We start from the raw sequence: 26997 nt of genomic DNA on the forward strand, positions 1-26997 counted from the left end.
TCTCACTAGGAAAACTACAATCCCAAGAAAAAAAAAAGAAAGTGATTGGTTTATGGTCTAGCATTGGTCTTGAAGATCAAAGCTTTGGATTCTAATCCCATCGTCACCATTAACTGACTTTGTGAGCTTGGGCATATCATGTCATTCATTGCCCTGGGTATCCGCAAAATTAAGTCAGTGACACGAAGTATGCTTATCTCAGATACATTATGTGTAAAGCAAATGAGAAAAGATATTTGAAAATGTTTTGGAAAGTTTAGGGTTCTAGGTACATGTAAGATATTGTTACTAGTAGAAGTAGCAGTAGTAGTAGTAGTACTAAGTGTCAAAAATTCATACTTGCTGAGTAAGAGAGAGAAAACTTCCCTCATCATGATATTAGAGGATATGGTCTAGAAATCATAATGAGATCATCAGTCCTCATTCATGCTTAATGACTTATCCCACATTTTCTATAGCTCTGCAACATTTCTGTGCCATCATCTCCCATATAGAAAAACGTTAACTACTGCAAAACAACAACAAAAATAATATCTGGTAGCAAAAGTGCTGGGTTCTAGCACTGTCTCTGCCACCTGCTTACTTGGTGACCTTACAGCCTCCTCCAGCTCTTGCTTTTCATTGAAGGGATTAAATTGTGCAGTGTGGTGGCCATCATTGGCACTCACCAATATCTGGCTTTCCTCTCCCTTCCAGGCACATAGAAGAGCACATGAGGGGTCTTCAAAAAGCTCATGGAAAGGTGAACAAAAGGCACAGGTGTCACTGCTGTGTGAGGGAGACCTTCCATTGCTCTTCTCCTGATGTGGCCACAGAGGACATTGCTAATTTGAGATGAATCCATCTGAATTAAATAAATAAATAGATAAACAAATAAATAAAATTCATTTGCTTGGCAAATTTCAAAGTGCCTCTGCAATGGAAGCACACTGTGTAAATAAGAAGAAGAAAGGTGAAAAAAGAGGAGCCACAATGTGTCCAGTCCCACTCCTTTTCTTGCCTCCTACCTCACCACGAATGGGAGGTGGACAGAAGGGGAAGAAGGAGAGGGGAAATGAGGACTATTATTAAGGTGAATGAAAGTAGAGGAAGAAATCAGCAAAGTGAGAATTAATAAGACAAAAAGAAAGAAGACAAGTGCAGGAAGGCTCATGTGGTCTCAAATATGGTCAAGTCCAGGTGAAGCAGCCAAGTGATTAGCAAGAAAATTACTTGTTGACTTGAATCTTTCACTTAATATACCTGAAATATTTTGGCTGAGCTATTTCCGCAAAAGCCCATGAAGCTCAAACCTCAGAAGGGCAGCTTAGAAAGCATAGGAACCACCGTCGAGGTCACTGTGGTGCCAGAGGAGCCTCCAAATGGTCTCTTAAGAGAGATTAATCAACAGGCAGAACCACAGCTGGACAGAAGGCCACACGGACAATGTGTGTTCAGCATCTCCTCAAGAGTCCAGACCTAGACACTGTAAATGTTTTCATGCTACCTTTATCCCATCTCACCAGGCTCCTCCCAAAGTTGCAGAGAAGTCGCCCAATATTCTAATCATACTTCTTGACTCTAGATTTTCAGACAATTCCACCATACTGCACGTAGGTAAAAGGAGGGAGATGCTTGTAAGCAGGAACGTGGTCTAACAATGTAGGACTCAACGAAAACTTATCATAAGAAGAGTAGCTAACAATATAATAATATAATGTAGTGCTTATTATATGCCAGGCAATAAGCTAAACCTTTTACATGCCTTGTCTTGTTTAAGATCTTTATATCATACTATGTGTTTACTCAATTCATAGATAAAGAAAATGAGGCTCCAAAGGATTAAATGAGTTCTTTAAATTCTCACAGTTGGTAGATGGGAGAGGTGGGATTCTAACCCAGATTATTAACTCCAAACCAGCTTCAACCACACTTCACACCACAGAGAGTATGGGTGAGCTACACTTCCCCCAGATTGTTCCCAGTAACTGTTGAATACATTTCATGATTTGTATCCCTTAGTTAAGTGATTGGTCTCATTCTCACCTATGAATATCTTGAATATGTCAGTATAAAAATAAATTCTCTCCTTTCACTAACCCTTCACAATTCTTGGTCAGCTGTATCTACCTAACCCAACATCTGTTTTAATTTCTATAGGCAGAGAGCCTTGCAGAGAGAGATTCAATAAATATCTCTTTATAAAAGCTTGGCAGATGCTCAATTGGGCCCACAAGTACTTCATAGTTGAAGAGAGTGGTTTGTTGACAAATCATAGCAGCAATAAATATTTGTTGGGCAACTGAATTTTTAATAATTTAAGAGGTCATCTCTCAGAAACACTCTTCTCTGAAGCTACTTTAAAAGAGGCTATAAAATAGAGAGAGGTGTGGAAGTATATAAATTAAACTTTTCATTTATTTATTTTAATTCATGCGTTCAACAAATACTTATTAAGTACCTTTTCTAGGCAATACCATACTGTAGTAGTTCTTCCAGAGAGGTGAATAGTTATCTTTTGCTGTGTCACAAATTAATCCAAAACTTGGCAAGTTAAAACAAGCATTTATTATTTCACAGTTCCTGAGTGTCAGAAGTCTGAGAATAACTTAGCTGGGTGGTTTTGGTTCAAGGTCTCTCATGAGGTTGCAGTCAAGCTGTTGGATGGAGCTGGGGTCATCTTAAGACTTGCCTGGGGCCGAAGGATCTGGTTCCAAGTTCACTCACAGTTGTTGGCAAACCTCAGTTCCTTGCTGGCTGTTGGCAGAGACTTCAGTTTATCGCCATGTGGGCCCTTCTGTGAGGTCTCCCAGAGCCAGGGATCCAAGAGAGAGAGAAGGAGAGAGAGTGAGAGGAGACAGAGAGAGACAGAGAGAGACAAACTGAGAGCAAAAGCAAGAGCATGTACCCAAGCCAGAAGCCACGATTGACTTTTTATTACCTGGTCTCCAAAGTAGTACAATGTCACTTCCAGGAATTAGCCTCCACCTCTTGAAGGTGGGTGTATCAGAGAATTAGCAGATACAACTTTAAAACTATAGGGGGTGGGGGGTGATTAGAAATGGCAACTATTTCCCTATATCTGCCAGCCACCAAAAAAGGCGGGGGAGACTGTTAAATTTATCTTCACAAACTTTATAATATTTTGACTAATTACAACTAACATTTTTTTTGTAACTTAATTTCTGCTAATAGACAATATAAAGCCACGTGCTTGGAATGAGAAGTGAGTTAGACATGGGTGGAGGCGGTGATCCTCCTCTCCTTTCTCACCCTTTCTATGGGAGACTGAATAGGCATCAATCTCTCATGAAGATATTCGATACCTTTAGATGAAAGATTATTTTCCATTCACATGTCCAGGTATCACATAGACACAAAATGCAAGTAAGGTAGGTTGCCTTAGCAGCTCAAAATGAGTGGAAGAAACTTAAGATGACACAGAAAAAGGCATCAAGAAAGATCAACAGGGAACCTAGAAACTGCCATGTGAATGTATTTTTTCCCAATGAATTTTAGCATTCTCATTCATTTAACTTTTAATGGCCTGACTGTGTTTTGACCTGTTGAACTGTTTAGCAGATTCAAATTTTCACCATTGTCCTTCACATCAAATAATGAATGCTGAAGCAAAATTTCTATCTGTCAATATAGAGAAGGCAGCATCTCACCTCCGCATTGAAATCAAGTTCCTCTCACCTTTCAACAGCCGAAGAACCACTTCAACATCAGCAATGTGGAAAGCCACAAATCAATTAAACTTACCTTGCATTTATGAGTGCCCATGAATTGCACTTACAACGGTTTTACAAAAAGGGATGGTAGGGCAGGGTTCTCAGCAAAGGCACGCAAGTCAGGTAATAGCACATTTAGGGTCAGTGACACGTTCCCTATTCGTCCTGCTCGTGACTCAGGCAGAGTTCTTCATTTTCTTCCTCGGGCTCGCTGCCACATCAACACTGCAATATTCCGTGTCATTTTATTCAAATCTAAGAAGAAAACCACATGCAGGTTTCTGAAGAGCCGCATGTGGCTAAGAAAGCCTCAGGTTGGACTGAAGCCCCGTAATCCCCTCACAGGGGTAGAGAGGAAACAGCTCCAGAGAGAGTTCCAAATACACACCAATGCCCTTCGAGCTAAATTTTGCATTTCGTTTTCTGCTTTAAAATCTCAACTGGCTGCACATCTGAGAAGGCTTAAGAACATAATTTATTCCATATAAGTTTCCCAGTAATTTATGCTTACTAAATTGGCAACATGGGAAGAATTTCTTCATTGACTACCATGGAAGATCATGAAAGGCCATCTCAAGCACGGAAAGACAGCTCAAGCAGCCACACTTTACACCAAAGGAAATTTCCTAGCATATGGAATTCTAAATAAACATAACTTTTTTATTTTGAATTTATAAAATTTATAATTCCAACTTTTTAAATAATTGCCTCACATGCCTTCTCTAGATAGTCAAACTCCAGGATGCACTTCACCTCGTTTTGTCCCTCCTCCCCAGGTAAAACCAGGTAAATTTTTTTCAGGTAAAAACAGGTAAATTTTTTGAAAAAACCTTATTTTTATAACTTACTCTACTTTTTTTTTTTTTTCCGCAATTTCAGATTTATACCAAGATAACAGCTCACTGACTTGAAATGCTTGCTTTCTTGACAGGTAAATATTTACTACTCATTCTCAGCTTTACCTTTCTAAGCAAGAGACAGAATTGATACCGGTTCTGCTATCATTTTGTCCCTGGGTGAAAACAGATTGTATCCATGTGCACAAAGCCAAGCCTATGATTGCAAAGTAGAAACCATATTCCATTATTTAGATAGAAACTCTCAAACCATCTACATATTTATAGTTCTATTCATTGACTAATAAATTTTTTATTTTTCTTCCATTTTCTCTGTATCCAATAAGTACAGTCATGGATTGAACAATGTTATTTATGTGTATTCCACAATGAGTACTAGATAAAAATGTTTGCATTGAGAATATTAAATTGATCCATTTGTTGTAATAATTATTCAGATTCCTAGGTAGAGTCATCTCTACAAAATATAATTCTCCAGGGTACTAGAAGCTACTCTATTGGCTTCATATCAGAATCATAAATGTGAAGTTAGCCCATTTTTATAGTCTTCACAGAGTCACCAGACTGCAGGAGAGTTGGCATTTGACCTTAAGTTGGATTTCCCATTTTTTGTGTTTGTGTCATTTAGTCACATCTGAATCTCTTGTAATAAGCTTTCTGGAATCACATTTTAATGTTGATAATAAGACCATTTGATTCAGTTCTTGTTATGGGAGGCCCATGGCTCTCAAAATTCTGCCTGTCTTTGTGTCATGTGTCAGTGGCTGGATGATAACTGTACAGTGCTCAGCTGTCTGGATACCAAGACACAGGCCAGTATCTCTGAGATGATTATCAAGGCTAACATGGCCTTTTCAACTCAAAGCAAACAAAAGCTGTAAAACCTATTTACTGAAAATTTCTACTGCTCCCTAGAGCTGTGAACACCAGTAAACATAATGCTCAAAAATGTATTCTATTTCACTTGTAAAGTCCTTTGCAATTTGAATTCTTAAATGAGAATTCACAAGAGAGATAAGGTAGTGGGGAGAAATTTCTATAAAAGAAAGAATGTATTTAGCAAAGAATGAGAAGACATCTTGCCACTGAGCCAGTGGGAATTTGAAATTACTCCAAGCCAGAAAGCCAATAGAGTGGCTAAAACATAAGGTAGAATTCAGAGGGAGCTGATTATGTTTTGATCTCATTTATTGCTTTTCTTCATGCTTATTTCCAAGATCTAATTGGTGCCTACACTGAAAATATTAATGCAGAGCAGTGATGTAAAGAAGAGTATCAAAACATTTTAGATGATTCCCTCTTCCTATGTAGTTCTTGTCCTCTTCCTGGGACAATGGCCATATGACCCTAACTTTTAAGAGCTGGGGTTATTGCTACTCCCTAGCGCATACAAAAGTTACATAGAAGCCATGAGACAAAGAAGACATTATCTCTTAACCCACTCTTTAGTCCAGCTAAGAAAGTATCTTGACTAATACTCAGACTATACTTAAAATGACAACAACAACAACAAAAACGTTAACTTTCAGTCCTGTGAGATTTTACCATGGCTCTGAGTGGTGGAAAGACCAATATAAGGAACATGGTTGAATCTCACTATCATGCTGAGAAGTGACTAAAGCATCAAATTAGACAGCATGGATTTGAAGCCTCTTGGACAGCAGTTTTCGCACTTAGTGCTCTTGAGCTTCTTAGAGGTGACTGTCCAGAGTTGAAGCAGAGCACACAGCTTTCTATCTGTGGTCAAGCCCTTCTGTTCCACCAGACTGGTCCCACCATAAATAAAAACCAGTTTGACATGATCATTCTATGCAATCACAATTAAAAATCCAAATGACAGACATAAGAATATATTTAGATGCTCCAACCATTCATTATGAACACAAATTAGGAAACAGTATTCTTCAAACTTGCATCATTCATTCATTTGGAATGTACTGAGCTCTTATTACATGCCTAGAACCATGTCAGGGGCTGAGAATGTAAGCCAATCAGCCATATTCCCTGCCTCCAAGGAGTTTCCAGCCCTGAGGGACAGAGAGACACAGACAGAACTAACCAGAACAGCATGTTTCCTCTGTTCTAATAGAGGCTCAGGCACTGAAGAGGAAGCCAAAATTACCAATAATTTTGGCATCTGTGAGAAGTCAGGAATACATTCTGGCATGAATTTATTTTGGCCACAGTTATCCATGTACTAATCTTCTCTGATATTTCCACAACCTTGTCTACTTGTATGTGTCCTTCTCTCTGCCTTAAACTTTCAAGTAAACACCCAGGGGTCACAAGAAACTAAATTCATTCAACAAAATGAAATTCCATCCTCTTGGAAACCATTTCAAATCCACTCCTCTCCTCACCCCCATGAAAATGACACACTCTAATTAAGAGCTGTGTGAGAAACCTATAGCTTCTTTACCCAAATTCTAATAATCCAAGGAACAATGACCTTGATTGTCCCCCAGAGGAATAAGGACATGGTGTGCCCCCCCCTCTACTTTGACTCTGTGCTTCCCTCCATTAGAATCCCTGTCTCTCTCTCTTGTCCCTACCCTGGCTGTGCCCCTACCTGTCACATCTTCTGAGTCCCAGGTCAAAATCACCTGCACTGTGAAGTGTTTCCCAGGAGGTATTCTGCGTCAAGTGGGATTAATCTCTAAGTCTCCAAAGCTCTTTGTACTAGTTATCAAAGTGTGTTATAATGTCATATTTTCTTACCTTTCCCCCACAAATCTAAAAAGCACTTGAGGGCAAGAGCTGTGATGTATTCATCTTTGTATCCACAAGTGACTAGTACCATATTGGGCACATTCTACTTACTTAATAAGTGGATGTTAAAGAAATACACAAAAGAGAAAGTTTCTATGGGAAGCAAGAAAATAATCACTCCTCCCCTCCCACTAGACACCTGCATTCTCTGTGCTGCACACTCACACCCATGCCCCTTTCCTCCTACACTTCCATCTCCTCCAAATATCCCGTGACCCACCTCACAGCCTGGGAAGCTGTAAATTGAGAATGGGCCTGGAACATAATCAGGTAGGCACAGCTGATTTTGACTTTCAATATTGCCCTAGAAAAGACTGACCCAGGCAGAAGATCTGCAGCCAGATAACAGAAACAGGTGGCACCTTCCTACATGTTAAAAATTCACATGCTATCTCTGACTCCGTTGTTTTAAATTAACAAAATAATGACTAGTAGGTATAATGTTTTTTGTTTCACAATAGTATGTTAGCAATATAATGTTAGCAATATTAGATGCTTAGCCTTGTGGAGATGTGACTTAAGCTTGCATCCAGCCACCACATTTGAATCTGAATCACTGGTTTACTTTGCTTTAGACTCTTCCTTCTGTTCAGCTGAACATGTACTTTTCATTGGCTTCCAGTGCCCCACTGACCAGTCAAAGAGGAGAAGCAGAGAAAGCTGGGGCTGTCCTAACATTGTGAACCAAGGTTTGAAGTTCCAGTTTGCATCAGTGGGCCCTGGAAGAACAAGCCTGAGTTGGCTTCCTAGGGGACAAGATGTTGATTCCTCAGCATCTATGCATCCAGGTAGGTTCTGCTCATCAGGGATCCTTTCCCAGTGTGGCCTGTATGTGCAGTAGCACCCTGCCTGTGAGGAACAGACAAAGACCCTTCTCACAAAGGAGAAAATGATCCCAAGTAAAGCAGAGTATATACAGGCAATTTTTTGAATGTTTATGAAGACCTGTGCATGTGACATTACACTGAAGGCAGGAAAAGCATTTGGATCTCTTAAGGAAGTGAGCACTTTGAACACAGAGTAAGGATTACAAAATTGAGGCAATTTGGAATTTGGGGGAGGGGAAGAAATAAATACAGCTATTTTCACATTCTGCACCCTCCAATCCATGTATTCTCTCCCCCTCGTCACACACACACACACACACACATACAAGAAATAGTTTTGCATATAGTCTTCCAATAGAACTGCTCAAAATGGAAAACTTTGTTTTATTGATTTTATGAGCAGAAACTCTGTGGTTAGAAGGCCTTGGTTCAAATCTTTCCTCTGCCACTGACTAGCTGTGGACATGTTACTTAACCTCTCTTTCCCTCAGTGTTCACTTCAATAAAATGGGAATAATACAATTAACTTTGTCATATGCCGTTACAAGGGTTAAATTAAATGACAAATAAAATGAAGTCGAAACATGCCAGGATCACACAGCTAAGAGGTTCTTCAGATTAGAGATAACAACTAATGCTACAGGTCTTAATACTGGAAGCAACAGAATGAAGATAAAATTATCCTCACACTATTCACTTGTTTTTATTTGCTTTACCTAGGTATACATGGCTAATATCAGGACAACCATAGACTTTGTTATTTGAGACACACAAACACACACACATAGGGTCTTTTCTTAAATTCATTAACCAGGGACCTACTTAGCTTAAGAAGCCACCCTTCTGAGAAAGTTGGAACAAAATTAAAAACTAAAAAAGAAAAGACAAAAGGTTAGGTTGGACACTATCCACACCAATTTGGGAGGATAATTGATGGTTTTATGTCATTTCTACTACATAAATCTGTTACAGTTACCCTCAAGGCTTAATCTGCTTTCCCAACTGAAAAAAAAATCAGTTTAAAAGTCTTTAATTCTTTACAAAATTACTGTGAAAAAAGCATGGAAGTAGATTAAGAGGAAAAAGTGGGAAGATACCCTACTTGCCATTCATCCCTCCATTAGCACCTGCAGACAGGTAGTTACCTCTGGTGACATAAATGGACAGCTCTGGGCCCCATCCTGAAAACATCCTCCCGGGGTCCCACAAGGAAAATAGGATTTCTTATGACAAGGAAAATTCTCCAGTGTGTGTTAACATCAGCGTCTGTCCCCATCACAACAGGGAGTGTGTCGGAGTGTTTGAAATGTGACTGCTTGTTTTGATGTCGCAAATTGCACTGTTTGCCATACACCAACCTGTGTTCATCTCCAAGGAATAACATATCCCAGGGTTGCCCTATATTATAGGTGTTTTCCTTTCTTTCTCCTGCTCCCACTCTTACACATATAAGTGCTCTTTCAACGGGCTTTCAAAAAGTTATAATTATCCTGCACTTCTCTAGTGGGAACACGGAGCACAGCAAGCACCCCTGGTTTACTGCTAAAATACAGAAAGAGGAAGGTCACACTGCCTCCCAGCTCTGGAAGCAGCAGGCTATGCCATGCAGAGCAATGGCTTGTCCACCTGGCTCCTACCTGTCAGCTGAGCAGTCCAGGCACTGGAAACCATTAGGGAACCTCTGCCTGGCTCCCTGCAGGCTGGGACAGCTCTCCGGGGATGGGTACTGCTCCACCCCAAAGAGAAGCTCCATTGAGCGCTCCGAGTGAACCAATTTCTCTCCTGAATCCAGTCTGGGACAGGAGCTGGCTGCCAGAAGGACCAGCCTGGTTCTACACAGGCCTGGCCTGTTTCCAGCTGGCTAGGAACTCTTGCTCAGCGCTCTTAACTTCTCTGAGCCTCAGTTTCCCTAACAGCAAAAAAAGAGACAATAATAGAATTTATGTCTTGAGGGTGTTGCGAAGCTGTGAAGAGAGAACGCGGGTAAGGGGCTTAGCTGCATGCAGGGCTAGAAGCTCACGTCAGCGCCCCTTATTTCTACTTTTCTCTGTCTTTTCCAAAAGATTCTTTGTAGCTGTTGGAAATCAACTTCATTCGCAAAGGGTAATACTCGGTGGAAACCAATGCAAAGCAAAGTCTAAGAGATGGCAAGGTTAAAAATGCAAGGGGTATGGATTCCGTCAGGACTGGGTAGTGAAGATGGGTGGCCAGCGTAAACAGGAGCCGGCACCGCGAAGCATAGCCCTGTCTTGGCTGCGGTTCCGGGAGAAGAGGGTCTCACGTCAGTCAGACCTACCGCGACCTTGCTATTGACACAGAGCAAGCAGAAGCAGGTTATGCCCTTGACTCCTTAACACGCTCTGAAGCCCCTTCTCTCTCACCCTCGGCAAGATGCAGAGAGAAGCAGGCAAGAGCCTGTGGCTCTCTGGGACGCAGAGGTGCAAATCGAAGACTTCGGAGATCCCCGCAGAGAAAACTGGGTCCAGTTGTGTTCGGGCAAGACCTGCTTTTCTCCTGTCCTCAGCTGAGCCTTGAAGCAATCTTTCCCCAACACGGCCCTTAGACCTCCCCCATCAAAGCCAGCGTCTCGCTTGTCTGAGTTCTCGCAGGTATTACCGCACTCCCCAACTCCACCTCCAATCTGTTCTGCACCGCAGGAGGCCACGAGAGAACCAGGCTGCGGGGAATCTTCCCTCACCCCATCTCCTGGCCCCTCAGGAAAGGAAGAGAACTTTGTTTTTCCGAAAAGTAGATGTAGGAGGCTGGGGCAGGGGCGGAGAGCAGCATGGGCCCCAACTCTCAGGACTGAAAAGCACACGCTTGCATTGCTGAATGCCTCCAAGAGCAAGGCGCTTTTTGATTTTGAAGGCAACCTTATGTCTAGCAAACCCCAAAGGAAGCTGAAGATCTCCGAGGAAAAGAGAAGATCAACTGGAGGCATATCGGAGAGTGGTGGATGCCAAGTCCCCCGCTCAGGTCTTGCTGTCACGCCCCAACCCCGTGCGCACGGGCGCCCGCACACATCCGTGAGGTGGTCCCCAAACGACCCGCTGCGGAGGGCCAGGCCCCACTGAGGCTCTTTCCCACCCAGGATTGTTTGCTACTTCTCCCCTATTCTGCCTTCGGGTTGCAGTCCCAGGTCCCCCCCCCCCCCCCGACAGTACTTTCGAGCCACTTTTATTTCTGCCTCGCACTCTGCGGGACGCCGGGAGTCCAGCATGGGGCTGGCCTGTGTGGGCGCGACTGAGAAGGCCCAAGCCTGTGGGGTACCTGCGGGCCCAGTGCACGCGTCCCAGACGCACTCTGGATACCCGAAGTCGGTGAAGCACACTCTAGCCTCCGTTGGAACCTCTTTAAACTAGCCTATTGGGGGCAGTGGGGTGGGGGGATCGCCCCCTTCCGCCACCCAGCCACTTCTTTCAACATGCTGCGCTCCTGGAGACCGCGCCAAAGGCAGCGCTAAAGGGTGGGAGACGCGGCTGTCCTGGGGTGCATCTGAGTCTACGGCTTGCTCTTTGTGCCTAGAAAGCTCTGTGGAGAACGCGGGAGGAGGCGGTGAGGGGTGAGGGGTGACAGGGAGAAGGGTTGGCCCTTTGAGTCAAAGCGAGGACATTGCTGATGGGTAGAGGAGACGCGCAAAGGATGGGAGAGGTGAGCGAATGTTCGTTAGGCCGACGGAGGAGGCCAGAGGCTGCGACTGAGAAACAGAGGTGGCAGATCCTGATGGCTCCGACGTTCTTGCCCGGCTCACAGGGCCAAAAGCCGAGGCTGGGGAGGTGGATCCGAGCAGGGCGGGAGGAGAGGGGGAAGGCAGTGCACGACGGGGCATTTTAGCAAGGAGCCAACCTCTCCCTCCTAGCCCCAGGGCAGGAAACTTTCTTATATTCTCTGGAAGAGGAGGTCCCTAGAGAGGCCAGCCAAGGCTGGGGGAGGGGGTCGGGGAGGAGGGGAAGGAATCTCTGTCCAACCACTCGGGCAGCGGGCGTCCAAATCAGATAGAAGAGTAAGGGCAAAGGCCTCGGTAACGCGGAGTTTATTCCCGACCACATATTGATTTCCCTGTCTTTGCAATTCCAGGTCCTACTCCCCGCCCTTATTCAGGTTCAGCTTCAGGTTCTGGCCCACTCGGGGTCCCCAGCATCCCTCAAGTATCAGCAAGACGAGGGACTTCCATTGCCCAGCGTGAATTCGCCTAATACCAGGTTTCCTGAACTCCTCCCGGGGACCCACCGAGTCCTGTGTCCCCATCCCCATGGGGCAACTCTGCCTGGCAGGTGGCTGGCAACAGCAGGAGCACAGACAGCACCAGGTCGCAAGCGCAACTTTTTTGAAACGCGTTGCTGTCCCCCTGAAAGGTGTTATAACAGCAATTCAATTACAGTAAATGGCGCGCATCGTCCTCGCAGCTGGAAAGTCGGAAACTAACTGTGACCGACCGATGTAAAAGAATCCGGCTAGAGGCACGTTACTTTTATTTTTCCCCCTCCTTCTGATTTTCCCCTTTTCTTCACTCTATATTAATTGTAGCTGGACCACAGGTTAATTAATTCCAAAAAGCTTAGTCTATCTGGACAGAAACACACTGAGAAATTGGCTAGAGGTGGTAAACATTGGATGTTGCCTCAAAAAGTTCGCCCCAAGTTCCTTGCATTCCCTTCCACGGCTACAGTCCTTGCCTCCAAAGGACAGAGCTTTAGTCCCCAGGCAGCATCGCCTGGTGTGAGCGGTGTGGTCATAAGGGTGTGTGTGTGGCACCCACCTACCCACTTCTGGGCTTAGATCATGCATCATCGTACCAGGAGACGGTGCCCACTAAATCTCACGTGGCAGAGTCTGACGGCATCTAAGGAAAGGTCAGGTCTGCTCCTGGTGGGTTTTCACTCCGAGTTCATTGGACATAACCGACACACTCGCCACTTGTGTGCATTCCACGCACGTGCATTTCATGCTGAACATTAAATAGCATTTCATGAAATTAATACCAACAAAAATGAGGCAAGGGATAGGGGGAGCTGTTTACTTTCCAGAGTGGGACTAAATCATACTGTGCTCGAAATATAAAAATCCAGAGGGAGGACTGGAGGAGGGGAGAACGCCTTACAAGTCAGCTTCGGCAATCATTTAAATAAAAGTAAAATTAACATTCGCTTCTTTGAAGTTAGAGTGAAGATGGCTTAAAAGAGGATTTGATTTAGTGGGTGTCATATCAAACGGGAAGAAAGGCGTTGCCTCGTCTGCAGTTTTTAGTTTTATGATATTTCGAAAACATAATTTTATAAAAGGCCAAGACGGCAATGCGGGCAGCGCGTTTTGGCCGCCCCACGGGGCGGACTTCTCCCTGCCGCCGCGGGAGGTTTCCAAGCGCTGGAAAGCTCAGTTTTCCGCGCTGGGGGTAACGCAGCGGAACGTCCCCTTCTCCCTACCCAGCATTCGGCTAGGCCCCGGAGTGTTTTAGTGTTTGACACCTGGAGAGGGCAGGGCTCGCGGTACAGAGGTTGGCATGGGGCCCTGGCCGCGGCTGCCCCTCCCACAGCGCCCTGAGCTCTCCACCTGCTCCCGGCGCGTTCCCCACTAAGGGTGACGCCCCCCGCGGCCAGCTTGTTGGGAGCGCGCGAGCAGATGCGAAAAGAGGTACACTCGTGGTCTCCTGACTTGGGGCCAGCCAGGCAGAAGCGCGCCGGGGCCCAGTCCCGGATTTGGCCCCTGATGGGCCCGTAGCTCAGTGCTCTGAGCCAGCTCTTCCGCAGAGGCACCGAGGGAGCTCTGGTCCGGGCGCTGCCAGAAGCGTTTGGGCTGTTTTCGGTTTTGTTTGCTTTAAAATCTAAAGGCACCTCAAGCTTCGTGAAGCCTCTGACCTCCTGTTTGCAATTCTCTGCTGGGTCCTGACTTTTTTTTTTTTTTGGTAAGGCAAGAATAAAAGGACGAGACAAAGGTTACTCGCGTGTCCTCGGCTCCCAGGGCTGGCGACGGTAGGAAACGAGGACCCGTCACTGTAACAGGAGGTCGCCGGCAGGCTGTGATCTGAGGTTGCCCCCCCTCGTCCCCGCCTCTGGAGTTCCTGGTTAGGAAGTTACGGAAGGGACATCCCGCGCCTGTCCCTGGTGGGGTCAAAGTTGCAAGGGTCTCACATCCCCTCCTGGCGAGAGAACACCCCTGTTTTGTGGGAAAAGTGGACGGCCCTCAAGACGGCTTTGTTGTGGTTTTACGCAGGCTCTTGCCAGCTCTGCATTCTGCCGGAGGAGTAACCCCAAGACCTCCCACATATCCCCATGGAGGAGACTTGAATTCTTCTGTGTTCTGGTTCTGGGGAAACCCGGGCACTTGGCAAGCCCGCAGTGGCCTTGATCTCAGCGGAACGTAGCCCGGCTGCGTGGCCTCCCTGCTGGGGTAGGTCGCGGCAAGGGCTCGGAGGCGGCACCATCCCCGTTCCGCCAAGCGTCCCCTCCTGATTCTCCTCGCTTTTCCCTTGCGTTCATCCCGCCTGTCCTTTTTCTCTCCTAGCGCTTCTTCTGGAAGCCAGTATGGGCCTCATCGCATTCACTGCACAAAACCCCGCTTTTAAAGCCCGGTAGGAGACTTAAAGCGAGATGAGAGCCCTGTGGGTGGCCCTCCTTCGAAGAGAAGGCTCCCCTTCGTTTGCATCTCTGCTTAAGTGTTTTAAAGTTATACTAAGGACTTGCTCTCTATTTCTTTACTGTGGATCCGGGGGTTAGAATGTTTGGAGAAGCCGATCTGAGAGTAGCGGAAGCCCTGCAGACATCAGCCGCTCTCTCCAAAACCTCCAGAGCAGGAAGTTCCCTTGGCCAGAATTGGCATCTTGGGTGTGTGCGAGGGCTACGGGGGTGGGACATGAGGGACACTCACACTTCACTTTCCCCTGGCCCTCCTCCTGTAGTCACCAAACTCAGGGTGCCAAGGGCAGAGTTCTTCTCAGCCTGGCACTGCGAGGGGTGGCATCTGGGGCCTGTCCAGCCGGCCAGGCTGTGTGTGGGGTTCTGCCTCTGTGCCCCAAGTCCCGGGTGCCCATAGGGGCTGCCTTAACCTGCAGACACTAGAGGAGCCAAAAATTTGAACTTATAGAAACAGTTAGGGCAACCCTTCCACTTTTCCCTTTCTGCCCACCTGTTAATCAACACAAATTTTTAACGGTTTGAGTCGGTTATTCAGGAAACGGTAGACATTTTTTATACAAGTCTCCTCTTCCTTGGCTGGGGAGTCCTTTCTCAACAGAGATCTCCTAATGTTAGTACTTAATGGAACTTAAGTACTCAGGACACCAACTCTGTTCGTCTTCGTTTTGAAGTTAGTGTAACTCAACTATAATTCAGATTATTTCCAAAACTACCTTGTTTGTTTGTCTAAGGTAAAAATTAAAACTAGCAAAGCAATGCTAAATTGGTCCTTTTATCTGCTCTTTCTGAAGCTTGCAAAACCGGTAACAATTAATCTTAGATGACTCACATTTGGGCATAATTACTATTACTTCTGATTGTTCCCAAGCTGTCCTCCGGTTGGTCCCCCTGGCTGTCTAGTCATCTTCTTTGCATCTACTCAGCCCGGTCCCATTTCAGAGATCCTTTCATTTGTCCTCATAGAATCCTTTCCCCAGTTTCTTTTATCCCCCCAGCCCCCTGTGGATCAATCACAGAGACTATTGATTTTTCTGTGTCCTGTTTGAACCAGAAAGTGCTGACACCTTGGGGTGTGGGCAAAATATGAGTAACCATTGATTCCCACAGAATATGAGGCAGACAGAACAATACCCAGGTTTAGGGATTAAAGTTGTGTGTGCACGCACACATGTTGAAGTGTATAGTCATGTAATCATGTTTACACACCTGAATATACATGCAATGGACAGTGGCAAGAAGTTGTCTGGGACAAATTTTTAATGTAATGCCATAGTGAAAACTGAAGGAGAAATTATCTTACTCTGGATAAATAAAGAGAAGGAGTGAATCTAAACATCTAGAGGTAGATGATTAATTATGAAATCCAAAACTCTTTTGAGCTTCCTATGCTTGCTAGAAATGAATCATCTTTTTATCCCTTTTATTGGAAATAAGAACCTAAATTCCTTTTGACTGAAAGGAAGTTATGAGACAAGATGCAATTTTCTCTTTCTTTTCTGACAACTCTGTCATCCAAAGGATCACAGCCATGTCAGGGTGTCTGTCTTGGAAAGAAAAAAAGGAGAGCGAGCTAGTGAGAAAAGCCCTGCAGCCAGTGGCCATCTTTGCATCAAAATTTTCCAGACCTCTATTTTTGATTGTGATCCCACTGATCTGAGTTTGAAATGCGAACGCAGTGAAGCCCCTAAGCCTTCAATCCTGTGAAATTTTCAAAAGATCTCTAGAAGCAATCTCAGGCTGCCTGACCCCTGACAGGCACCGATCTCTTTATTCCTCTCTCTGCCAGCACTTCATTTGTTGGAATATCTTTCAGATTTGCACCTCCAGATGACAAACCTGAGTGTTTATTATGTGTACATGAATCGGAAATCTTCAAGCCCGCACAAAAGCACCATCTTAAACATAATATTTAATTTCCCAGCCTAAGTGTCTGCTCCTTTATTTGCTTTTCATTAGCTTAAATATTTTTTCCAGGTCTCCCCATGTGTCACTTTGATATTTAGATGATTCTCTCTTTTAATCATCATTTCCCCCTTGAAAAATCCTCTGTCGCCCGAGTCTGCGGGGCTCACAAGGCAACGTCACTGTGCGGTGGGCGGCGAGGAGACAGAGCCCGACGCATAGGAGTTTAGCGTGAGGGGAGGTGAGTCTCCAGGCGGGGTTGGGGCTGGTGGGGTGCCAGAGAAACATTTGCTTTTTAGCCAGGACTGGGCCCGGACTAGTGACTAGTGACAACCTTCCCATCTCATTCCATTTTTCTCCTTCAGGCCTTTTAAATTCCTTCCACTATTTTTAAAAAACAAAACAAAACCTCAGGTCGCCTCCAAACGTGCTGGAGTCAGCTTTGGCTGCTCCGAGTGTGCCCCACCGCAGGCGTCTCTGAAAGTGGGCCCCGGGTTTAGATATTCCACCCAAATCAGTCGGGCGCTCATTCCTGCCTTGAGACTCTTCCCGCCAGCCTTTCTGTGGGTCCTTAAATCCTGGGGACTTGAGGGCACCAGATGGAAAGGAGTTGGGGTGGGGGGCTTCTTGGGAGAGGGCTGCTTTGTTAAGATACCCTCTGCCAAATCATTCCATGCACAAGACTTTAGGGGCAGAGACGTCGACCCCAGACAGGAGCTTTAGATCCCAGAGGGCACCCAGGTAGACTGAGTTGAGACAGAGATGTATCACCCCTGCAGATGCTGGAGGTGAATCTCCACTCTCAAGAACAGTCTGAGGTCCAGAGGTGGTGGGCTGAAGCCTGAACCCCCCCACCCACCGTGTTTGGATGGGCCGTGTTGCTATGATTAACTTATTAAACCCCCTCGTAATTATTTTAATTTGACTCGAAAAAAATACTTTGGGCGGCGTTGAGATGTGTTTGTATTTATCCATCCCCCCCATAAAACCTGTGTTAAAACAAATGTTACTTTTCTCTCTCTGTACATAGACCCTCCCTTTTTGAAATAGACCGCAGGGACTGCCATTAGATCGAATGGCAAGTCTTTATGGAAAGTGTTTTGCATAATTACATACCAAAGCCAGAACAGTCACCTCCACATTTTATGGGTCACAAACCATCAACAATTGCCACATTATTGTCCACGAAACCTTAGTCCCTTCATTGATGGAGCGGACTCCACTGCCTAATCTAGAACGGGAGAGGATGGAAATTTCTTCTAATAAGAACCCGAGAAGATTATGTCCCCACTGACAACGTGTTTACATATAGTTATAAAGTTCAGAGGACCGACCGGGAGAGGATAGGAAATCGGACTAGGCCTGATTAAGAGCGGTGCATCGGTCTAATATAGATAGCGCATCAAAAGGAGCGGCTGAATGCCTCTCCCCTTTTCAGATCCGACCCCTTTTCTACCTTTGTGATGCAGTAATTAAGATATTCTTATTTAGACAGACAGCTTCTCTGGTAACTGAATAATATTAGCTTCTTTGATGTCAAACTTTTGACAGTTATCACACCAGCACTGGGCAATTTAGAACAAATGCCCTCCTTAAAAAAAAAAAAAAAAAAAAAAAAAGATAGAAAACTCCCATCCGCTTTGAAGAAATCTAATAAGTGTGATCCTTATCACCCAATGATCTAAATCGCCGCTGACAGGCCGCCCGACTATAAATTACATTCAGTTGTACATAATGAAGCCAAATTTGGGTTTTAGCTCATTGAGGTAATATTGGTAGAAGTGGGGCAAGAGCCCCACAATTCCAGCTGTCCTGTTCCAGACCCCCTAGAGCTGCTGCCCATAGCGGCAGAAAAACTCCACAGTCTACCCGGTCAGGGCAGGGATCGGGCCGTGGTGCGAGCAGGTGCGGGCGGAGCCCACCGCCCTCGCCCCAGCTCAGGAGAGTCGGGCAGAACCAGCCACCTACTCCCGGGATGAGACGTCCCCGTTGTTTTCCGAGCTTGGTCGCCAAATTTGGGATTTGCCAGATGGCAGGATTATCTTCGCGTCTGTTATATTATGTGTGGGGGTTGGGGGGGGGGAGCGAAGACAGGAAAGTCCAGAGATCGCGCTAGTCCTTTTCAAATACACGCACTTTACCTCTTTGCCCACTCCCGGGCTGCCGCCTCCTGAACCCTTACCGGAGCTCTCGGCATCTCCGAGCGGCCCCGCGGCAGGCAGCAGGCGGAGTCCCCGACACCCCTGCGCCGCGGAGCCGGCCGGCCCCCTGCCCGCATCTCTAGACCTGGGGCCCAGTGCCCAGATGCGAGGAGCTAGAGGTTGGGGGGTGGTGAGAGAGCTTCCCCCAGAGGAGAAACGGGGGCGGGGGATGGGAGTGGGAAGGGAAGGGGGCAAAGAGGGCGGATTGACAGGGATGGGACTGTGACGGTGACACCTGGAAGGCATTGTCCTTGCAAGCGACACCTGTCAATCTCCACTACGGGGTCTCAGGGCTGGGGGCGGGGAGGCCACGGGTCTCCGTGGTGATGTCAGCTCAGAGTCCCTTCCCGGCGGAGAGCGGGACGGGCTGGGAGGGGCGACAGCCCCGCGGGTTAGGAGAAGGGTGGGGGAGGAAAAGAGAAAATAAACAGAAGTCGCTCTCACTCGCCGCGTCCTCCGCTCGCAATTTACATGGAAATCAATAATCCAACTTTAATGTTATTTCTAATCTTGATTGACCGCCTTGCCTTTTCATTGGGGTAGGAGGAATAGAATTACAGCATCCCATCCCGCAACCCACACAATCCTTGTAGAAGCCCTGTTACCCCAAAGCCCTGAGATGATTGACCCTTCTTCCAGACCAAGCTCCCCCCTTTTCCTGGCGGTCGTTCCAAGCGCAGGCTTCAGGCTTAAGGAAGAAACACTTGGGGATGAGTTTTGAAAGTCTCCCGATATGGCAGGGGGGCGAAGAGGGAAGTTAATTAACGCTGGGCTTGCTCAGCGAGTGGGAGGGGGGCCTCCGCGTGGGTGGGCGGGCCAGGTCGAAAGTGGGGGTGCGCGCAGTGCGGGAAGCAGGAGATCTGGAGGCTCTCGCTCAGAGGCCAGGCTGGGGGGAGGTGATCTGCGGTGGCCTGGGCGGGGGGGGGGGGTTGCTGAGGTACCCCAGGGCGTCTTCCGTTGGTCCAGGGGAAATTCTGATCTCCCACCTACTGAGCCCCCACCCCCACCCCACCGTGAGCTACCGAACTCTCCCTCTGCCCATTCTTTTCGGCCGAGCTAATTAGCAGCCTGCCAGCGGCCTGATTTATGGAAACGCTCGGGCGGGCGGAGACGCGCCGCTAGCCGAGCCCCGACTGCCTCGGGGCGGAGTGGAGGAGGAGTCTCGACCAGCCCCCTCCGTCGAGTTTCCCTCCTCCCCGCCGGAGAAATGGAAGTTGCAGTTCTCCCACCACCACCACCTGGCCCGTCCAGGAGGCCCCGCGCCCGTGCTGCCCCAGCCTGGAATTCAGGGAACCCCGGCGCCTGCGGGGTGGGCGAGAGGAGGTGGCCGCGCAGCCACTCCGGACTCCCCTGACTCCAAGGGCGGGCCGGGCGCGGATAGAGCCCGAGCCTTGTACGCCCGGGTTGGGCGCTTCCCTTTCCGCATCCCGGTCCCCGCAAAGGGAAACTGGACCTGAAAGGAGAGGGGGCACTGCATGAGGTCGGCATCAAGCCCCCAGACCGCGAGGAGGCGTCGCAGGTCACGGTGGCGCAGAATAGCGTCTCTGGCCCAGCTTGCCCCGTGTCCCTAGAAAGCGCCCGGGCGGGAGGGCGCGGTCCTCTCCACTGAAAAGTGGTAACTGTCCCTCACTTTCTCCTGGGTCTCCCTCTCAGAGGGGTCCTCTCAGTCGGAGCCTCCTGCCAAGAGTCTGAGAACTTTGGGCTAGGCGGGTGCGAACCACGGCCGGCATTCACCCGCACGTCTGGCCTTCTGCGGGTTGTTCTCGGTGGTCAAGGAGGAGGGGGGCGAGGGGTACTGTCTCTTTCCAGTTGACCCCAGAAATGAGGAATAGAGAGGGGGAAGGGTGGAGGAGTCAGGGGAAGAAGTGCAATAGGACCTGTTCCTGCCGCTCAAGCAGACTCCCGCGTTTGAGCAGGACCAGGGATGCTGGGATTTCTCCAAGAAGCAGTGGGGGTGGGATGACGGGGAGCGTCTGCGTCCTCCACACCTCAGGGAGGTGTTGGGGGGAAGAGAATAGCAGACCCAGAGGGCCAGATGCCAGGGACATGCTCCCCCGCTCAGGCTTGGAGTGGGGATGGGAACGGGGAGAGGGACGGGGTGGGGAAATGAAGTCATGATAAAGAGGTGTCCCCAAGCCTGGCTGTGACCGAAATTGCAGTTGTGGGGAGCTGAGATCTCCAAGAGAACATGTAAAGTTTACTTCAACACACCTCATCAGTTCACCTTCTTCAGAAGTCATATCTGGACCCATGACTGGGGCAAGTACAGAATTGGGACCCTTCTCCTATCTCCCCTCCTTCCCCCAAGACCTCCAGACGCCTGTTCCACCCCACCACCAAGTCCCAGGGCCCCTCCTTCCTGGTTTCCCTTGCAGCTGAGGGCCATTTAATGTCATCAAGAACTTAACACCACCACCACCCCACCCCCAGCCCCGAAAAAAATGTGATCTGTTCATCTCCCTCACCCTCTCCCCTGCCACTGCCGCCACATTTCCAAAGGTCTAGTAAAATATTCAGGGAGTCATGCAGGCCCTGGCCCTTCCCCAACCCAGTAGGGGAAGAAAGTCGACACTCTCAGCCGACTGAGGAGCTGGGCTGAGCGCCCATCTATATTGGCGGCACGCAGTCCCCTGAGAGACAGCCCCCCTGATTGCCCAACTGTGCTAAGACCTGAGGTCACCTGCCCAGACACATTGCAGTGGCCCAAATCCGAGACTGACGTCTAAGAGGAAATGGAGGTCCCCCCACACCCACACCAAAATGTCGCCTTTCACAGCGCGGGTCCTAGGCCCGCCCAGTCACTTGAGGGCCGCACTCCAGGCACAGGGCTTCGCTGGATCCTGCCTCCCCGACGGCCCTCGCAGGCAGACTCCAGGGCCGGCAGCCTGAACAGCAAATACTGACGTTAGGTGCCCAAATAACATTCTTCATTCGCCTTTTTTAAAGTTGATTTATAGCAATCGACAGGTTAAAGCCTCATCTGACTTCATTACTTTTAAAAGCTGTCTATTTCACAACTGTCACTTTTCATCACTTAACTCAAATAAATACTTGAAGAAATGAATTGGAAGAGACTTTTAGATCAGGTTTATAATTCTTGGTCACTGCATTAACATTCCTAATGACCTGACCCTCTGAGTGTCTGCAGACTCCTAAATTGTGCCAAAAATTCCTCCATTCATACTAGAAAATTTAAAGGAAGGTTAGGTGAACGGAAATATGGGCAAAAGTAGAAGTGTAGCTGGATACAAGTGGGCGACCAGGTGCTGGTGCAGCAAAGCTTCCCCGCTTCCTTGCTAGGGCTCAGCCCGGGTACCCAAGGCCAGTAGGTAGAAAGACAGCTCACGGGTCAGAGAATCCCCGTAGAAACAGCTGCTAAAAAGAGGGCCCCAACCTAACAGCCACGCTGCCCGCGTTGCTTGGGTCCCGCCGACCTGGGCTGCAAAACCTTGAGGAAATTCATGCAGGACAGAAATGCTGTTCATTCAGTCTATTATTATTATTATCATTTCTATCGTTGTTTCAAAAATGGTTTTAAAGGGCCACCACGACCGCAGATTAGGAGTGGTGGAGGCATTTTCTTCGGGTCGTCTTTGATTTAGAGCCTGTGTAACACCCAGGAAAGGCAGAAGTGTAGAGACAGAATCGCATGGATTGAAGTCCGTGCAATAAACCAAAATAGTTTCTTCTTCAATTTTGCTGCCATTTGTCCGATGCTGGGCCTTACAGGGCTGGTGGTAATTTCTCTCTTGCACACAAACAGCTGATAGATATAGGAGGAAAAACAGAAAATAATAATAATAATAATAAACGAAAGGAGAAAGGAAAGGAAGGAAAATAACAGAGAAGAAAAGAGGGAAGAAAAGGAAAAGAAAAGAAAAGAAAAAGGGAGGAAAGGAAAGGAAAAATACAGGAAAACTGCCTGGTTGGGGGGTGGGGGGGAGTGGTGAGACCCGGATCATAAGATCTTCTTTCCTTAGTATTTATTTTTTTTTTAAAGAAAAAGAAAAAAAGAATCGATGTCTTCGGAGCCCAGGGTGGAAGGGTTGGGTGACTCCTCGGTATGTTTGGGGCCGGCCTCCCCCACCTGGGCCAAGGCTGACTGTCGCGCTCCTGTCCCCGGCCTGGGGTCCCGCAGCTCTGGCGTCGGCCCCGCCGGGATCCCATTGGGCGAACGAACTTTGCAGATTCCCCGGGAGCGGCGACGTCTGGAGTGTGCCCCGGCCTCGGCCCGGCCGCTCTCCCCGCCGCCACCAGCTTTCCCCGGTCGCGGCCTCGGGCCTTCGCCCACCCTGCGGACCGCTCGGCCTAGGCGGGCTTGAGCGCTCCCCGACTTTCCGCGCCGAGGCTTTAGGAACCCCGCGTTCACGGTGCTCCGAGGCCGCTGCCTCCCAGCGGGGAAGCGGCCGACGCGCTCGGCGGCGGAAACCCGGGCGCGCTGCCGTGCCCTGGAGCGCCACCTCGCTGCGGAAACTGGAATCACGCAGCCTAGTCTCGCAGCCTCCTGCCGCCTAACGTGGACGTCACCCGGACTTTCTCCTTAGTCACAACCCTCAGAGAAGCTGGAATGCACAGGCTTTCTTCCCACAGGTGAAAAACCATTATCTGTGACCGACAGATCCCACAGTGGCTGCATTGAAAATGCAGGAAAAATAACAGGAGTAAAATATTTAAGTACAATTTCACTAAGTCTAAGTCTAAGACAGTCACTCAAGCTGTGAAGCCGCTTTCGTAGAAAGGATAAAATAAATGAGACATCTTCTCTAGGAAGCCACCAGGTCGGGCCGCCATATGTTTCGGGTCATTCAGCTGTGGCCAATGCTTGTATCTCCCATGAGGCGGGTGCCTATGAAGTCGTCCCCTCCCAGTTATGATTTTCACCGATATCTATTCATTCTGGTCAGTCGGGCATCAGAGGGGCTCTGCCGTGCCAGTCGTCAGCCTACTGGGACCTCGTACCCCGCAGTTTTCTGCTTTGCTGATAAAATAACCACAAAATGCAGCTCCAGTATGTACGCCTATTTGGCCGGTAAAAGTACCACGGCAAGAACTACAAATTACACATTTCCTTAAAAGGTGCAACTGGAGAGAAATAAAATAAAACCCTATTTTGTTCAGCAGGTAACTTAAGAGGTTTGCCCCACTCAAAGTCGGCACGACTATAAAATACATAAAAAATGTAATTCGCGTATATGGTGATTCTTTGCTTCAATTTGCTTTCAAAGCAATCGTCCCAGAGATAAGCGGTACAAGTTAAAAACTAATTTCACATGCCAAACACAGTTTTAAAAGTACAGCAACTCTCTCATGGTCCAGTGAGGATTTATGTGGTTTCTTTTTTTTTAAGGGGATGCAGAATCATTATCTACTGTAGCTTTGATTACAAGTTTAATATCCTTTTGTAAAAAGGAGTTCAGTGGATCTCAAACATATGAAACTGAACTGGGGTCTGTGGGGTGGAGGTAGAGTGTGTATGTGGTATTCTATAGGCCCCTGGATTTCCCTGCCTGCCAGAGCAAATCAAACATAGAGATCCTTTCTTGAAACTTTTCACTCTCCTGAGTTGGCAGGGTGAGCCCCCAAGAGCCAGGCAGGGGATGGAGTGAGTGTTCCTTCTTCCTGTCACCAGTGCTCATCATTGCAGATTAGGAGGCTGTCAGAGCTCTTGCTCAGAACTTTCAAGGGCTGCACCAGGAAAACACCCAGGCTGGCCTTCTGGCTGGCTTGTCCCTTCTCTATCACACCAGGAAAGATTCCTGAGAGACCACACAGGAGAGGCCCCAATTTCCTAGCAGGACTTGAATGAGCATCCCACCAGCCAGCTGGGGGGGGGGGGGGGCAGGCCTCTAGGAGTCCTAGGGCTTCCTGGGGTGGGAGTGTCAACTTGGGCAGAAAGGTAGCTGCTGATAAGTCCTGGGAGCTAAGGGCAATTCCTGAGAGGGTCCTAGGGCCCAACTGAGGAACAGCAGTAAGGAGCAGGCAAGAGGCAAGAAAGACAATGATGTGCTTGAATCTGCCTACCTACAGTTTGGAGAAGGGGAGCTCTAATTTGGAAGACGTTTTGCTGCTCTCTTTCTCTCCCTCCTTCCTTCCCCTTCCCTCCTTTCCCTCCCTTTATTTCTCTCTCCTCCACCCCCTCCTCTTCTCACATTCAGGTTTTCTGTCCCCCCCCCCACACACTGAATGTGTGTGAATGCCTGGAGATGAAAAATGATTTTTATTGCTATTACACTTCCTACCGCAAGATGCAGTGCAAGGCGGCAGAGTTTGTATTACAACTATGTCACAATGTTTCACTGATGCAAAACATGTAGCCAGAGGGTGTTGCTAATGACTCCTGGATTAGAGTGAGATTGAGACTGGGGAGAAGGAAAAAGAGAGAGCAAGAGACAGAGGAAGGGAGGAGAGAAAAATTTCATTAGAGAACGGGGGACATCACCATCTAATCAGGTCTAATAATCTAATCAAGATATTTTCAGATTACAAGGTTCTCTCCACGCTTCAGAGTGTGAGCTACAGAGATACCATTATCCTTTTAAACACCACAAAGGTTTTTTGTATGTTAATAACTATTAATTATGTTTACAGCCAGTTAAGTGAAGAATTCTTTCTTTTCTTTTTCTTTCTTTCTTTTCTTTTTTGGAAAGAATCAAACTTCGGAAAACGCATACTATCAGATTAAAGTCTTTACCTGGAGCCGAGGCCCCTTGGAGGGAAGTGGGGGCCGGGGGATCACTCAAGGGCGTGCGGAGCTCACTGCGGCCAGCAGAGGCTCAACGTCCCCGCTCACGGTCGCACACACAAATGTACAAACGCCTGTGACTGCCGGGGGGTGGAGGGGTGCGGTGCCCAGGGTGCCCCGTTGGGGCTGTGGCGGAGCCCCGAGGTTCAGCCCTCCGCCCGGGCTCCGCTCCCGCTCGATCTTGGCGAAAATGTCCCTCTGGGCTCCGAACTCCCAGGCTCCCTCCCCGGGGACCAGCTCTACACAGGGAAGCGGGAGGTTTCGAGGTTCCTACCGTGGCCCAGGCCGGTCCCACCGCCCTGCAGTCCGCTTCTGCCCCCCGGGGCCGGACAAGGAGGGCATTCCCTCGGGGCAGCAGCCCTTTGAACCCGGGAGCCCTCGGCTCCCCGCTCGGACGCGCGGAGCTCGCTCGGGGCCCGGCAGCGGAGCCGAGTGTGGGTGGCGGGTGGGGTTGAAGGGGACTGGGGCAGGCGGGAGGGGCGGAGGCGGGAGCCGGGCGTTAAGCCTGGAAGCTTGGCTGTTTACCCAAACGATTTTCCTTTCAGGCCCGAGACGCCAGTGAGACAAGATCAAACTCCCCTCCCTTGCTCTGTGTGTGTGTGTGTGTGTGTGTGTGTGTGTGTGTGTGTGTGTGTGTGTGTGTGTGTGGTGTGTGTGTGTCTGTGTGTGTCTGTGTGTGTCTGTGTGTGTGTGTGTGTGTGTGTGTGTGTGTCGCCTTCTCCAAGCGGGGCTTTGTGAATGGGGGCTCCAAGACGCCGGCTGGGAAAGATCAGAGGCCGACCCGGGCATCAGCGCCTCCTCCCGGGGGCTGGGAGAAGCCGGGCAGAGGGCGCGGGGTCCCAGAGCTCCGAAGGGAGCCCCAGACGCACAGTGGTCGGAGAAAGAGAAACGAGCGACAGGGACATAGGCCGCGGAGAGCTAAGGATCGTGTCCCGAAAGGCCGAACGAGGAGACACATGTCGTGTGTGGGAAGGGGAGGGGGAGAATAATATGAATCACATTTTCCTTCCATTCCCTTAATTTCTGATCCCTCCAAAGCTTAAATCTAGCTCCTTAGGCCACTGGTTTCTTCCCTCGCTCGAGGTCTATTAGCTGCAAATTAGGCCAAGGTTTTGGCGATTATGGTACAATGCAGGCTGCACGACACGCGCCGCCGGGCCTGCGCCTGCGTCCCTCTTCACACCGCAGATTGTTTAGAATCTAAGAGGGGATGGCTAGCCTGTATTGACAAGACATTTGTCATTTTTAAAAAGGCCCAGCCCCAAGAATATCCATCAGCCTGGGGGAAGGAAGTGAGGGAGAAGGAAGGGGAGACGAATGGGCTGAAGTCTGAGCCTCAGCGCATCAGGTGATA

Source organism: Cynocephalus volans, chromosome 3 (genome assembly GCF_027409185.1).
Source record: "Cynocephalus volans isolate mCynVol1 chromosome 3, mCynVol1.pri, whole genome shotgun sequence".
In the NCBI taxonomy this organism is placed as follows: Eukaryota; Metazoa; Chordata; class Mammalia; order Dermoptera; family Cynocephalidae; genus Cynocephalus; species Cynocephalus volans.